The sequence below is a fragment of the Herpailurus yagouaroundi genome, unplaced genomic scaffold, assembly GCF_014898765.1.
Source record: "Herpailurus yagouaroundi ecotype Mexico unplaced genomic scaffold, PumYag 221, whole genome shotgun sequence".
Lineage (NCBI taxonomy): Eukaryota > Metazoa > Chordata > Mammalia > Carnivora > Felidae > Herpailurus > Herpailurus yagouaroundi.
The window spans coordinates 19,933,492-19,949,861 of NW_024412452.1; the positions used below are offsets into that span (position 1 = coordinate 19,933,492).

At 36.6% G+C, this 16,370-nt stretch overlaps 1 protein-coding gene across 3 annotated transcripts in view; it reads right to left on the minus strand.

Moving 5' to 3' along the window:
- Positions 1-16,370, minus strand: part of EHBP1 (EH domain binding protein 1) — a 364,778-nt gene that overhangs the window by 335,016 nt on the left and 13,392 nt on the right. The window contains exon 1 of one of the 3 annotated variants that reach the window (XM_040458287.1): positions 5,355-5,459. The exons of the other annotated variants lie outside the window; for them this stretch is intronic. The gene's annotated coding sequence lies outside the window, so the exon portion shown is untranslated. Of the gene's footprint in view, positions 1-5,354; positions 5,460-16,370 lie in introns of those variants that run through there. 3 annotated transcript variants of the gene reach the window in all.

Sequence of the window (16,370 nt, forward strand, 5' to 3'; positions counted from 1 at the left end):
AGTGTGATGCTAAGTGAAATAAGCCATACAGAGAAAGACAGATACCACATGGTTTCACTCTTATGCGGATCCTGAGAAACTTAACAGGAACCCATGGGGGAGGGGAAGGAAAAAAAAAAAAAAAGAGGTTAGAGTGGGAGAGAGCCAAAGCATAAGAGACTGTTGAGAACTGAGAACAAACTGAGGGTTGATGGGGGGTGGGAGGGAGGAGAGGGTGGGTGATGGGTATTGAGGAGGGCACCGTTTGGGATGAGCACTGGGTGTTGTATGGAAACCAATTTGACAATAAATTTCATATATAAAAAAATAAATAAATAAATAAATAAATACATGTCTTTTCTTGAGGAAGAAGTAGAAGAAGAAGAAGAAGAAAAAAAAAAAGAACCAAGAAGGAGAAGGAGTATATAGGGCCCCTAAAGAATCTTTCTCAAGAGACTAAGAAAGAATTTCTTACAGGACAGCTTTTATTTTTGGAGAAGTATTTTTCCTGGATGTAAACTCTTCTTTTTCATTCTAGTTGCACAGATTGCTAAGAAGAGATCAAGGTTCAAAATGAAGAAATTAAGAGCAGACCTTGACATTGTTCTGCTGCTGAGCTCAAGTTCATAAGCTAGCTCCTAAAGTCTCCACCAAACAGCTTTTTCTCTCGTAACTTTTTTTTAATAACCTGTTTGCTAACCAAATTTATTGAAGAAACTTTCTTATAGAATATCTTAAGATTTTTTTTCATCTGCTTAGCTAAAACTTATTGAAACCAACTGAGTATTGATCATATTAAATACAATTAATAGTACATAAAAGATACAGTCCCTATTCTCAAGGAGTTTTTCATAAACAGGTGTTTAGCATGCAAGAAAATAACGCAAATTAACCCGAGTCTTGACTTCTTATTCTAGCAACCAAATAACCATGCCTGCCTTTCTGGGATGTTGAGAAGATGGAAGATACATAAGTAAAGTACTTGATACATAGTAAAACAGTCACTAAATGGTAATTAATAATGTACACCATTGTGTTTGGTAGCGAACATAAACAGTCAAGAAAAAAACAACCAGTATTCAAGAATACTTGAGCAATACTTAGTTGCTGCCAAACATAGCTACCTCAGGACTAAAGAAATAGTACATTTAACATTATTCCTTTCCCATTGTCTCAGTGATTACCAAGACCAGAAAACCAATAACTTATGTGGGCTCAAGATTTTATAATAATTACTATAAATTCACTTACCCTCAATTCTCATGACCACCTTTCATGCCATATATTAGTTGAGATCTTTTGACATGCTGGAAGTTACCTTTTTCTTAAAGCCCCCATTCTCCCTACCTACCGGTGTGCAAATCCTTCCGACCCTCTCCCGCCCTTCCACACAAGAACTACACCTCAAAGCCTTTTCTAATCCCCTACTTACTCCAGTCTTGATTTATCATTTCCTTCCATCTCAGACTTAAGCTGCATAATAGACCTGTGGATGTATGTTACTTTAACTGTCCTGTTCACTTGACCCAGGTGTTGACTGCAAAATTTTATAAATAGATTTTTACTTCACAAAATATTCAACATTTAAAATAATTTTGATTTTGCCTTTAAATTTCATCAAGATCACAGTGAAGACAGAATACAAAGAAATAAGTGGAAATCTCCAAAATTTCAATCTTCTTTGCCATGACACTTTTGAAATTATAGAAAGTATTTTCCTTGAAGCAGCTTTGCTAGTCACCGTTTCAGAAACCTCCAAAATGGAGATTTTAGTCCATGAAATGCAACCAAAGGCTTGAATTATTGTCATTCCTGATGATAAAATTTTTATCTTTAGGTTTTACAGTTTTTGCAGTAAAAATTGTCAGACATATTACTGCAGGATTTAACTACTAATAGAACTTATCTGTGCCTTAGTCATACTAATAAGATTTACTCCCAATAATAGCACTGCAGGTTTTTGCATTGTTTTCCAGTTACCATAGCAGTTATACTATATACAACATTCCTGCAATCTTTAACTGCTAATGAAATTATTTCTTTTAAATCCACAGTTAACAAATTTACTCCTGACAATCCTACAGCAGTTCTTATGTCCTAAAAATACTCATTGTGGCAGGCTAATACTTTAAAATATTAATTGATGGTTTCTGTAGTAATTGTTTTTCCATGTACTTCTTTTTATCTTATGGCCTTTCTCCTCCTAGACTCTACCCTGATACACCCTCAGCATCACACCCACCCTCATTTAGGCTGGTCTTTGCTCATTGTTTCAGGAAAGGAATATAACAGAATGCAGAGAAACAGGGAACTTTCCCCTGGCTTTTGAGTTTCTAAATCATAGTCCTTTAGGGAGCAATGAAATGGATCCTACTAGAGACCTACACTGTTCAGTATGATAACCTCTAGCCACAGGTGACTATTGAACACTTGAAATACGGCTAGTTCAAATTGAGATGTGCTGTAAATATAAAATATACACCAATATCAAAGACTTATCATGTAAAAAAAAGAGTGGAATATATCTTATTCATAGTTTTATATTGATTACCTGTTGAAATTATAATATTTTGGATATATTGGGTTAAATAAAAGATATTAAAAATTAATTTCACCTGTTACTTTACCATGTTAATATTGTTACAGGAAAAATTTAAATTATACATGTGGCTTGCATTATATTCCTATTGGATACTGTTGCTATAGACAATAGCGAAACTTCCTTTCATAGAGATGAGAAATGGATTTCCTGAACTGGAAGGGGAAGAAGAATTGGGAGGAAAATATTGAGAAGCTAGATGCTGGTGGGTCCTTAGGACAGTAAGTCCTAGTTTCACTCTACTCTGGCACAAGTTGTAGAGAGGTGCAGTTGAAATAGCAGGATCTATCTATGGAATCTGAGATCTGAGAGAGATAACTCAACATTCTTTTTCCTTGTTAGAGCCAAAGGGAGGTGGCAAGACCCCAGAGAGAAGAAAAAGCTGAACTATGTGTCTAGCCCAGCCCAGACTTTAGAGTACAGTTCAATAGAACTTTCTGTGATGAACAAAATGTTCATCGTGTCCAATATAGTAGCCTCTAGTCACTTGGGGTTATTAAGCACTTGAAATGTGGCTAGTGTAACTGAGAAACAGGAGTATTAATATTTAATCTTAATTAATTTTAATGTAAATAGTTGCATGTGACTGATAGCTACCATAATGGACAGTGAAGCCTTACATAGTACCATGAATGTTCTGAAAACCCAACACAATGATTTCCAGACACCAAAAAGGGTGCAGAGGGAACAGAAACCAACAGACCTAAAGGGGCCTTGTTGATAGACCAAGATTGACCCAGCAGCAATGTGTGGGAATGACTGCTATTGAGGAAGGATGCAGATTGGAAACCTTGGGAGAGCCAGCATGGTAGAGGAGGAGCAAGGATCAAATGCTCAACCCCCTTCCTCTAATACTATGTAAACCCCTTCAATTTAGATGCAGTCCCTGCCAAAGTGACTATGATTAAGTGTCTGCCACCCCTTGTGAAATCAGAGCTTGAAACAGAAATTGAGTTATAGAAAAATGAAATTATATTTCTTGAAAACCAGATTTTTTTTAGATTGAGATTTGTACCTGCTATAAAACCTCAAATAATAATTCTAACAAAATACTTTTAAATTAATATTTATTCTTTTAAAAACAGTCTTTCTTTCTTTATCATAGAACCCAAGTTCTTTGGTTGAAAGCTTAGAAAACCTGCATCAGAAAACCATCCTTCAGGGGCACCTGGGTAGCTCGGTTGAGCATCGGAATCTTGATTTCAGCTCAGGACATGATCCCAGGGTTTGTGGGATTGAGTACCCCGTTAGTCTCCACTCTGAGCATGGAGCCTGCCTGGGATTCTCTCTATATATCCCTCTGCCCCTCTCTCCCACTTATTCTCTCTCTCTCTCTCTCTCTCTCTCTCTCTCTCTCTCTCTCTAATTAAAAAAACAAAGCAAAACAAAATAAAACAAACAAACAAAAAGCTTAAGGGTGCCTGGGTGGCTCAGTGGGTTAAGCATCTGATTTTAGCTCGGATCATGATCTCACAGTTCATGGGTTAGAGCCCTGCATTGGGCTCCACACTGCTAGTGTGCTTGGGATTCTCTCTCTCTTCCTCTCTCTCTGCTCCCCACCCCCCACTGTGCTTTTTCTCTCTCTCTCTCAAAATAAACTTTAAAAAAATTTTTTTAACTTAAAAAAATGAAGAAAACCATCTTTCAACTAAAAAGAGGGTATCCTTTTGTTAAATTGTTTCCATGCTAGTTTCCCATGAACAAGTCATGCAGTTAGTCATAACGAAATTTTGTACATTGAACCTGAGATGACACTAATTCCAGGACCTAATTTGCATCCTAAAAAACCAGTTTTGTCTAGTTCTATAGCTTCTAGGAAAGACTAACCTGGGTTGGTAGAGACAGAGGAGCATCCTTAACGGCCTTGAAATTCAGATAGAGACAGATGCGAGTCTATAGAGACCATTCTTTGGTGATTCAGTAGGTCTGACTTCTATTGTTAATCTGGAGGAGTATATTGAATGATGAGAAGGCTCAGAAATCCTCAAGAATGATTACAGGCATTAATGATATTCAAAAGGTGGAGACTCAAAATGCTAGCAACACCACACAGACATTAAGCATTTGGGTGGATGACAGCCATAAGCATATTTGGCCCAGCTATCCTAATGTGGAACAGCCAAATACAACTTTGACTCTAGAGTACCCTCGCTGGTCTGCACCATTCTCTTGGTCTGATCCTTCAAATTACTTGAGATAATTTTTGGATAGTGAAGTCACAGTGCACAAATACTGTGTATGTGAAAGCAGGTGCAGTTATGAGATATTTACACATCACAAATAAGTGGGCCATTTCTAGAGGTATTGCAACAAAGGTCTGAGTTGGAATTAGGAGCCATTTCCGAGAAACCTTTTGCTAAATTCAGTAAATTTATCTCCTATAAAATCAGTAGAGTTTCCTGACCAAGATTTATTGGCCATTTCCCATGAAATGTAAAGAATCTTTGATGAATCATAAAGAGTAGAATAACCTCTGCTTCTTTTCTTCTATGTTTTAAAAAATTGGAATAAATGCTAGGTAACCAGAAACAGCATCCAGCCAGTGTTTTCCTCTGAATAATTCCTAGATGACTATATTTAATGTGAACAAGATAATAAAATTAACATCTTCTGAAATAATAAGGTTAGACAGGAGAGGCAAAGAAAAAGCAATAGGAATTCACAATCTGGGAGGGCATTGAATACCCACCATGTGGTGTTAAATCAGAGCATTTCCATCTCAAACAGTGCAAAAAAAAAACAACAGCAAGCTGAAATCAGGCGGAACCCCACTTACCAGGGCATTAGGCATGGGCCAAAGGAAAGAAGCCCTCTTGTAGAAGCTTGTCCCAGATGAGTAGAAATGGAAAATGAACCCAGCTTTCAGAGGGCAAAACTCATGCACAGTTTGGGCAATCTGCTTAAGCAAGCTGAAGTGAAAAAAAAAAAAAAAATTCCAGGCCAAGGGCAATAGCATAGAGCCAGAGAGAGCTGCAGTATCATTCCAGATCTCTCTTTTTACAGCAAATCACCAAATTAGTGACGAGGCTTACAGAGAGCAGAACATAGCCTGCTAGCAAAAAGGACTTTGTAAGATGTGCTGGACATTTCTTCATATTTTGTAGCAACTTTTGGATGCTATTTTAAAATATTCCCGATAATGAATCACTGATATTTTTCTCCAAAAAAAAGAAAGTCAACTGTTGTGCAAGAGTTAAGTTTTTGTGCCACAGTTCAATCTTCTAAAAAATCCTGGTATCTTCAACATTAAAAACCATGACATCTTATCCCTGAAATAAATTTAGTCTATCTTAGATATTGAATATAGTGCTAAGCTACACTTGGTGTGAAATAATTATCTGGCATTATCAGAGTCCCATTTCTCATTTCAAAAACTTATATGTGCACCCTTCCCCTGATAACAAGTATTATATACTTCAGTGTAGAAAACAAGAATGTTGTACTTGTGTGTCTTTCTTCACACAACATATACTAAAAAGACATATATTTAAAGGTCATAGCTTGATCATCTTTAAAATATTCACTCTGTCCTCAAACAACCAAAGCAAAAACAGAAGCCTATTGATGACTGCTGAACTTCTTTTATTCTTATAATAACGTATCTCATAATTACTCACAAAGCTACCTTATACATGCCTCTTCTCCAGCTTTACACGCCAGTTTACAAAATAATTACCCAAATCTTGCAGTTGGTTGTCAATAATGAATAAGGGTAACTTGTTGAGTACTTCTTCATATATGTCATGCTGGAAAGTGAATGATGATAGTAACTGCTCTTCAACATTATGTGCTATGCACATGTGCAATGCCCCGGAATGTTTTTGATCAAATAGTTTTGCCAATAGTTCCTTCTGCTTTCTCATATTAACATCTTATTAATTTTCAGCTGATTTTGTAAGCTTTAAGACAACAATGTAACTTGTACCTAGTTTTGCTACAGAGAGTACAACTTTGAATAATAGTTTTAAGATTTTGATTTTCCTTGATGATGTTTTTACTAAAAAATTCATTTATTCATTAATAACTTGTGAATAACTACTAAGCTCAAAGCATTGTGCTAAGTATTGGGAATGTAGCACATCAACAGATAAAATCCCTGCCCTCATGGAACTCACATTCTGCATCAGTTGGAAACCGTTATTAAATATTTGCGTTAGAAAAATCTCAGTTGATAAAAGGCCACACTATGCTTCGTTTAACAATGACAAAAAAAAGCTAACTGAGAAAAATGTTATAAGAGACAATGCACTGGGGACTAACAATAGAAAGCCCACTCAATGAAATTTAATTTTCAGATACTTATTGTTGTGCTTCCAATTTACATATTTATTTCCTGTACAAAGTCACATATAGATTTGTCACAGCTAATACAGATTTATAATCTATATTTGCACTGGAGTTCTGTTTGCAATTTGTGTTTATTTCTTTATTTGAATTGTAATATTTACATTACTATTTTATCATTATTTTATGCTTCATTGAACCACTTTATAATATTGATCCATTTTTTTTAAATTATTGATATAGGGCAACACTACTGTAACTACAAAATGTAAAATTAGCATGCCAAAACTGAAACTACATTGATTGAGAGATTATTTGTTAAAGGTTAACTAAGCCAATCTGATCAATGCATTCCTTGGAGCTCAACATGTAGCTTCTAAGAATGGTTATTAGGAATGTGACAGGATCTTAAGAAACACACACCTATCCTAATTTCCCTTTTGACTTGGTAAAATAATTTTCAGAAAATAAAATATAAAAAGCTTATTTTCACTGCTTTATGCTCAGAAATATTTTAGCTCTCTTCCTAGATATCCTTAGAGGTAAAATAGTTACAAATTACCTTTTATCTTATATGTGTTCTATGATTTTAGAAAATGTAAAAATACGCAGAGAATAAATACTTAAAGAGAATATAAAATTTTATGCTAGGGTGTAAAGGCTATGAGTGATACCATTTCTTTTTAAAATTCTCCCTTAATGTTTTAAATTGTTTTTTACAATAATGACTAAAATTGTATAACTATAGTCTTAGATTGAAGATATTATGTAAGTCTTTATGTACTCTTTTTTTTTTTAAATTTTTTTCAACGTTTTTTATTTATTTTTGGGGCAGAGAGAGACAGAGCATGAACGGGGGAGGGGCAGAGAGAGAGGGAGACACAGAATCGGAAACAGGCTCCAGGCTCCGAGCCATCAGCCCAGAGCCCGACGCGGGGCTGGAACTCACGTACCGCGAGATCGTGACCTGGCTGAAGTCAGACGCTTAACCGACTGTGCCACCCAGACGCCCCTCTTTTTATTTTTTAAGGTTTATTTGAGAGAGTGTGTACATGCGTGTGCAAGTGGGGGAGGGGCATAGAAAGAGAAGGAGAGAGAGAATCCCAAGCAGGCTCCACAACGTCAGCGCAGAGCCTAATGTGGGGCTCGAACTCACAAACCATGAGATCTTGACCTGAGCCAAGTCAAACGCTTAAGCAACTGAGACACCCAGGCGCCCCTATGTACTCATTAAAATGTTCTTTCACTATCTAAATGCGTTTCATCTATAGTTTCTGTTTATAAATTGTATCTAATTGATAAAAATGAAAATTCTCCTTGAATAAATCCATTCCTACTACATCTAAGGTGTTCTGATTCTAGATCCATTTTGCCCATGGACACGCCTCGGTTTGGGGATTGAATGAAGATTTTCTTTCAGAAAACATTCTATTCCTAGGAGTATCTTCTGTATTTTATATCACAAAAAGGATAAGTTTTAATCAGTACTTTTTATGTGCTTGAATTGCTTTTTTGAGATCCAGAACCATGTATTTCATGGTGCTGCTGGGTATTTTCCCCATCAGTCTCTAATTGAAGGCTCGTGTTTAACTCCCCTCCTATTTTCACATTCTGTAGGGAGGATTCTTTTCTCTGCTCAAACAAGCAAATATTTGCCAGGTGCCTACTATTTGCAAGAAAGTGTTAATGTCAAAAAATACATTGTAAAAATGCATAAAAATGTATAAAATTTTTTACATTTAAAAATACATAAGTCACAGCTGGAGACTTCAAGAAACTCAAAACTAGTTTCAGAGAAAAAATATGATATAATAAAAATGTAAGCTATCACAAATGTGATAGCTCATAAAATAGGAAACAGTCAAACAGAAGAAGCAGTCTAAGACAGAATTAAAAGAGATATTAGAAATCTGTTACTGTCTTGTAGTCTAAAGCAACTCAAGCCACTTACAGTGATGCACACAGAGCAGATGATGAGGCTGACCCTGAGAGAACTGGGTTACTGTTGTAGCTCCATCACTTACTAATTTTGTCATCCTAGGAACTCACGTAACTTCTTTGGATGGAAGGGGGAGGGGTAGACATACATATATATGTACACACAACTCCATGTCAAGCCAGGCAAACACAGTTCTGGGACAACTGGTAAAAGTAGAATGATTAGGAAAGAGAAGAAATTTTTTCTGGGATTGGTAGCTAGGAGGATGACTACTCTGCTACGAGAGACCTCTGCTAGAACAAGTCCACCTGAGAGAGAAGCCGAAACTGAGAAAGCCAGGAAATGAAACCGAGCAAAGTTTGCTTCATTTGCCTCATCTGTAAAATGGAAATGGGAAAATGATACTTTGCTACCTGGAGGTAAGGGCTAGAAGAGATACCCTCTTAAGACCCCTTCGACTCTGTTTCTGTGATTTTAAAAATTCCTGCCTTTAATAAATGGATACATGTGTGCAGAATCTAAAAGAGGCATTTAGAATTTCTCAACAGTTGTTTCCATTATGGTAATCTAGTTTTTGCTACCTTAAAAAAGTTGTTTCTCTCCCCCTTGGGGCTACTTTTGTTTTTGTTTTCATTATGGTGTGACTTTTATTCCCGTGACTAACTCATTGCATAACTGGGAACCTGTATCTCCCACTCCCTTCCCCCATTCCCCACCTCTGGCAACCTTCAGTTTATTCTCTGTATCTATAGGTCTGATTCTGCTTTTTTGTGTGTTTATCATTTGGGTTTTTTTAGATTACACATATGAGTGAAATCATAAAGTATTTGTTTTTATCTTGGTCTGACTTATTTCCCTTAGCATTATACTCTCTAGGTCCATCCATGTTGGCACAAATGGAGTGATCCCATCCTTCTTTATGGCTGCATTATATATGATATTATATTTTATATATTTTTTATTTAAAAATAAAAATTATTTATTATATTTTTATATTATATATATATATATAATATCACATCTTCCTTATCTATTCATCTATCAGTTGACTCTTAGGTTACTTCCATATCTTGGCTATGATTAACAATGCTGCAATAAACATAGGAGTGCATATATCTTTTAAATTAGTGTTTTCATTTCCTTTGTGTAAAATATCCAGTTAGTGTAATTATTGGATCATACAGTATTTCATTTTTAATATAAAAAATTTAATGTTTATTTTTGAGAGAGAGAGAGAAAGAGAGAGACAGAGTGAGAGCAGGAGAGGAGCAGAGAGAGAAGGAGACACAGAATTCGAAGCAGGCTCTAGGCTCTGAGCTGTCAGCACAGAGCCCGACATGGAGCTCAAACCCATGAACTGTGAGATCATGACCTGAGCTAAAGTCAGACGTCTAATTGACTGAGCCACCCAGGTGCCCCTCTATTTTTAATTTTTTGAGTAATATCTATACTATTTTCCTCAGTTGCTGTACCAATTTAGTTGTGGCTATTTGATTGCATTTGTCTAACTTTAATTTTCTGATTGATCAAAAATTGAAAGTTTATAGTCACAATTCCCATGAGGGCATAATGGTGTCTGTCAGGAACATGGAAGATATTATTGTTAAATGTACCAATTCCTAATTCGATTGTTTATACTCAACTCTAAAGGGGACAGTAGTCAATTTTGGTCATTTTGTAAATTATCTCTGATAAATTATAAACAAAAGAAGCATTGTTATACCATATTACTCTTTCTAGAGTAATGGAAATGCCAATCTAGCCCAAAGAGCTCAATCTTTTCCAGTACGAATTGCTGAGGTTGTTTGGACACTCTTTGGAGAGATACCCATGATTCACAATAATTTTGTTATTGCATTATAAAGCTTAAGAGTACAAAACACCATATACCGAAATTAACGCAAAAAGGATTATCAACCTAAATGTTAACCACTAAAACTATAAAACTCTTACTAGAAACAGGAGTAAATCTTTGGGAACTTGGGCTTGGCAATGTTTTTTAGATATGATAACAAACGCATGAACAACAAAGAAAAATTGTGCCTTATCAAAATTAAAAACTTTTGTATTTTAAAGACACCATTAAGAAAGTTAAGATAGCCAATAAATGGGAGAAAATATTTCCATATCACATATCTGATAAGGAGCTTGTCTAACTCAACAATAGACAAATAATCCAATTTAAAAATTGGCAACAACTGTTGGTGGGAATGCATATTGGTGCAGCCACTCTGGAAAACAGTGTGGAGGTTCCTCAGAAAATTAAAAATAGACCTACCCTATGACCCAGCAATAGCACTGCTAGGAATTTACCCAAGGGATACAGGAGTACTGATGCATAGGGGCACTTGTACCCCAATGTTTATAGCAGCACTCTCAACAATCGCCAAATTATGGAAAGAGCCTAAATGTCCATCAACTGATGAATGGATAAAGAAATTGTGGTTTATATACACAATGGAGTACTACGTGGCAATGAGAAAAAATGAAATATGGCCCTTTGTAGCAACGTGGATGGAACTGGAGAGTGTGATGCTAAGTGAAATAAGCCATACAGAGAAAGACAGATACCCTATGGTTTCGCTCTTATGTGGATCCTGAGAAACTTAAGAGAAACCCATGGGGGAGGGGAAGGGGAAAAAAAAAAAAAGAGGTTAGAGTGGAAGAGAGCTAAAGCATAAGAGACTCTTTTTTAAATTTTTTTTCAACGTTTTTTATTTATTTTTGGACACAGAGAGACAGAGCATGAACGGGGGAGGGGCAGAGAGAGAGGGAGACACAGAATCGGAAACAGGCTCCAGGCTCCGAGCCATCAGCCCAGAGCCTGACGCGGGGCTCGAACTCACGGACCGCGAGATCGTGACCTGGCTGAAGTCGGATGCTTAACTGACTGCGCCACCCAGGCGCCCCTAGAGACTCTTAAAAACTGAGAACAAACTGAGGGTTGATGGGGGGTGGGAGGGAGGGGAGGGTGGGTGATGGGTATTGAGGAGGGCCCCTTTTGGGATGAGCACTGGGTGTTGTATGGAAACCAATTTGACAATAAACTTCATATATTGAAAAAAAAAATTGGCAACAGATTTAAATAGTCATTTCTCCAAAGAAGATATATAAATGATCAATAAGCATATGAAAAGATGCTCAACATCATTTGCCATCAGGGAAATGGGAATGAAAACCATAATGGGATACCACTTCAGACCCAGTAGGATGGCTTAAAATCAAAGATAATAACAAGTGCTGGTCTGGGGCACCTGGGTGGCTCAGTTGGTTAAGCGTCCAACTCCAGCTCAGGTCATGACCTCACAGTTTATGAGTTCGAGCCTGGAGACTGCTTCAGGTTCTGTGTCTCCCTCTCTCTGCCCCTCCCCAGCTCACGCTCTCTCTCTCTCTCTCTCTCTCTCTTTCTCTCACAAAAATAAATAAATATTTTTTAAAAATTAAAAAAAAAATGAAGCCCTTATGCATTGCTGGTCAGATCATAAAAAGGAACAGCCACTTTGGAAAAGAGTTTGGCAGTTCCGCAAAATGTTAAACATAGAGTTATCATGTAAGTCAGCAATTCCACTCCGAGGTATACACACGATAGAAATGAAAACATATGGCTACACAAAAATGTGTATATGAGTGTTCATAGCAGCATTATTCATAATAGTCATAAAGTGGAAACAACCCAAATTTCATCAGGTGATGGAAGGATAAGCCAGCTATGGATATCCATATGACAGAATGTTATTCAGCCATAAAAAGGAATAAAGTACATTCCTTTAATAGATGAGACAACATAGATGAAACTTTAAAATATGCTAAATGGAAGAGGTCAGTTATAAAAGACCACATATAATTTCATTTATATGAAATGTCGATAATAGGCAAAACCATAGAGATGGAAAGTAGATTAGTGATTGCCAGGGCCTTGGGGAAGAGGGAAATGGAAAAGTGATTGCTAATGGATATAGGGTTTCTTTTGGGGGTGATGAAAATACTTGAAAATTACATAGCGGTGATGGGTGCACAACTCTGTGAACATATGAAAAAGCATTGAATTGTACACTATTGTTTTAAAGATTTTAAGTTATCTCTACACCCCATGTGAAGCTCAAACTTACAACTCTGAGACCAAGAGTCACATGTTCCACCAACTGAGCTAGCCGGGTGCCCCATGAATTGTACAATTTGAAAGTCACATAATGGGTAAAGTTTATGATGTGTCAGTTATAGCTCATGAAACAGATATTAAGGAAATCAAAACAACATAGAAACAGACCACTGACAAAAGGCACTTGCCAATTATATTATTCTGCAGCCACATTTAACCAAACGTCACAGGACAACTGAATGTGCTGGAGAGCTTGGCAAAATATAGTATTCTAACACAGAAATTTAAAATGTAAAAGTGCCCTACACTTGGATTTAGGAGATGTGTGTTCTAGGTTTGCCTGGACCCCAACCAAAATTTATAGGCAAAGATTGTTACTTGCCTCTGAATATCCATTCTCCTTTTCTTCTCTAGCAATAAGAACCCAGATTTAACTGAGCCATTTCCAGTCAGCTGAAGACCTGCCAAGCCTCATTTGCAGTTAGATTATGGCTTGTGCCTAAATTTGGCTAAGTCTTATAATTTCTAGGAAGTTTTCTCAAAGGGAGGGAATGTACCTTTCCTGGTCCCTCCATCCTATTGTTGAGATATAGCTGGGTTGGCTAGATCTCCAACAGCTATCTTGGATCATGAGGATGAAGGACAGCAAGTGGCAAGCTGGAAGCAATCTGGGTCCCCCCCAAATTTGTAGAATAAATACCCTTAACCTTACACTGCTTACCAGCAGACTTCTTTTATATGAAACAGAAATAATCACATAAGCCACAGTTCTTTTGTGGGTTTTCTTTTCTGTCACATGTAAAGGTACATAATCCTAACCAATACACTGAATTTATGAAGGGTAAAGAGGAAAAGGACCTTTAGGTTGGTTTGGAGAAGGAGAATGTACTCTTTAAAAAAAAAGTTAAAGCCCCCTTTCTGGATGGAGCAACTTTCTAAATTAACCTAAGGACATTCAAGGGCTCTTGATTTGATCTTCCAAAAGTTTGTTGACAATGGCCAAAATATCTCAAACTGTGCAAATCCTTCATCACTACACCTGCCTCCTCTCCCTGGCATTTTCATTTCAGCTGAGGTCAGCCAGAAAATTCCAAACACTATGAGTTTCAAATCTGACTAGTTTGTAGGGAAAAGGTAGGATCTTTTCTTTGAAAAGGTTTCCAGTGGTATTCTAATTTCTTCTTTAGTCTACTCCAGTTTCCTAACCTTGACTAAATATATATGGTTAGTTAAGCATTTGGTTGAGGGGCATAAGAACAGCCCCTAGTGGGTAATAAAGTTTTAAAATCATGCATTCTTGGCTACTAGATCTTCCGTGGCTTTATAGCTGGTCAGGATTTGTTCACAATCTTATGCAATAATTATTTTGAATTATTCAGTTAAAAAAGCCACCCATTACCACTATGTAATTTTAGAGCGTTTTCATCACCCCCAAAAGAAACCCTATATCCATTAAGCAATCACTTCCCCAATTCCCTCTTCCCCACGCCCCGGGAAATCACTACTTTGCATCTCTATGGTTTTGCCTGTTATGGATATTTCATATAAATGAAATTATATGTGGTCTTTTATAACTCACCTCTTTAATTCAGCATATTTTAAAGTTTCATCCATGTTGTCTTTGTTATTATCTATGACAAAGGTGGCAAGAATATACAATGGGAAAAAGACAATCTCTTCAATAAATGGTGCTGGGAAAACCGTGAAGCTACATGTAAAAGAATAAAACTGGACCACTTTCTTACACCATACACAAAATAAACTCAAAATGGATTAAAGACTTAAATCTGAGACATGAAACCATAAAACTCCTGGAAGAAAACAAAGGTGGTAATTTTTTTATATCAGCCATAGAAACATTTTTCTAGAAATGTCTCCTCAGTCAGGGGAAACAAAAGTATAACTATTGGGACCACACCAAAACAAAAGCTTTTGCACACTGAAGGAAATTACCAACAAAACAAAAAGGCAATCTACTGAATGGAAGAAGATATTTACAAGTAATATATCCTGTAAGGGGGTTAATATCCAAAATATATGAAAAACTCATATAACTCAACACCACAAAAACCCAAGATAATCCAAATAAATAATAGGCAGAGGACTTGAATAGACATTTTTTCAAAGAAGACATACAAATGGCCAACAGACACATGAAAGGATGCTCAACATCACTAATCATCAGGAAAATGCAATCAAAGCCACAATGAGATCATCACATTACCCTATGATCCAATAATTTCAGTAACTGGAAATTACCCAAGGAAAACAAAAACACTAATTCAAAAAGATATATTTATATACATAAAAGATATATGCACTCCTATGTTTATTGCAACATTATTTACAATAGCCAAAATATGGAAGCAACCTAAGAGTCTATTGATAGGTAAATGGATAAGAAGATACACACACACACACACACACACACACACACGTATTATAAGAATGGAATCATGCCACTTGTGACAACATGGATAGACGTAGAGAGGATAATGTTAAGTGAAATAAGTCAGACTGAGAAAGATAAATACCATATGATTTCACTCATATATGGAATTTAAGAAACAAACAAATTAAGAACAGAAGAGACAAACAAGGGAATGGGCTCTTAAATACAGAGAACAAACTCATGGTTTCCAGAAGGCGGGTCGGGGGGAGAGGGGGATGAGTGAAACAGATAAAGAGGATTAAGAGTACACACTTATCTTGATGAACAATGAGTAATGTATAAAATTGTTGAATCATTATATTGTACACCTGAAACAAATATAATACTATATGTTAATTAGACATACATATATACTTCAATAAAAAGAGAAAAAAAACTAAAAGTTTACAATCAAATTATATTTTCAAAGTCAAAAACCATATTTGAGGGGCACCTGGGTGGCTCAGTTGGTTAAGCATCTAGCTCTTGATTTCAGCTCAGGTCATGATCTCACAGTTCGTGAGTTTGAGCTCTGCACTATTAGTGCAGAGCCTGCTTGGGATTCTCCCTCTCTCTCTCTCTCTCTCTCTCTCTGCCTCTCCCCTGCTTGTGGTCTCTCTCTAAGTAAATAAATAAACTTAAAAAATATTTTTTTTATTTATATATGAAATTTATTGTCAAATTGGTTTCCATACAACACCCAGTGCTCATCCCAAAAGGTGCCCTCCTCAATACCCATCACCCACCCTCTCCTCCCTCCCACCCCCCATCAACCCTTAGTTTGTTCTCAGTTCTCAACAGTCTCTTATGCTTTGGCTCTCTCCCACTCTAACCTCTTTTTTTTTTTTTCCTTCCCCTCCCCCATGGGTTCCTGTCAAGTTTCTCAGGATCCACATAAGAGTGAAACCATATGGTATCTGTCTTTCTCTGTATGGCTTATTTCACTTAGCATCACACTCTCCAGTTCCATCCACGTTGCTACAAAAGGCCATATTTCATTTTTTCTCATTGCCACATAGTATTCCATAGTGTATATAAA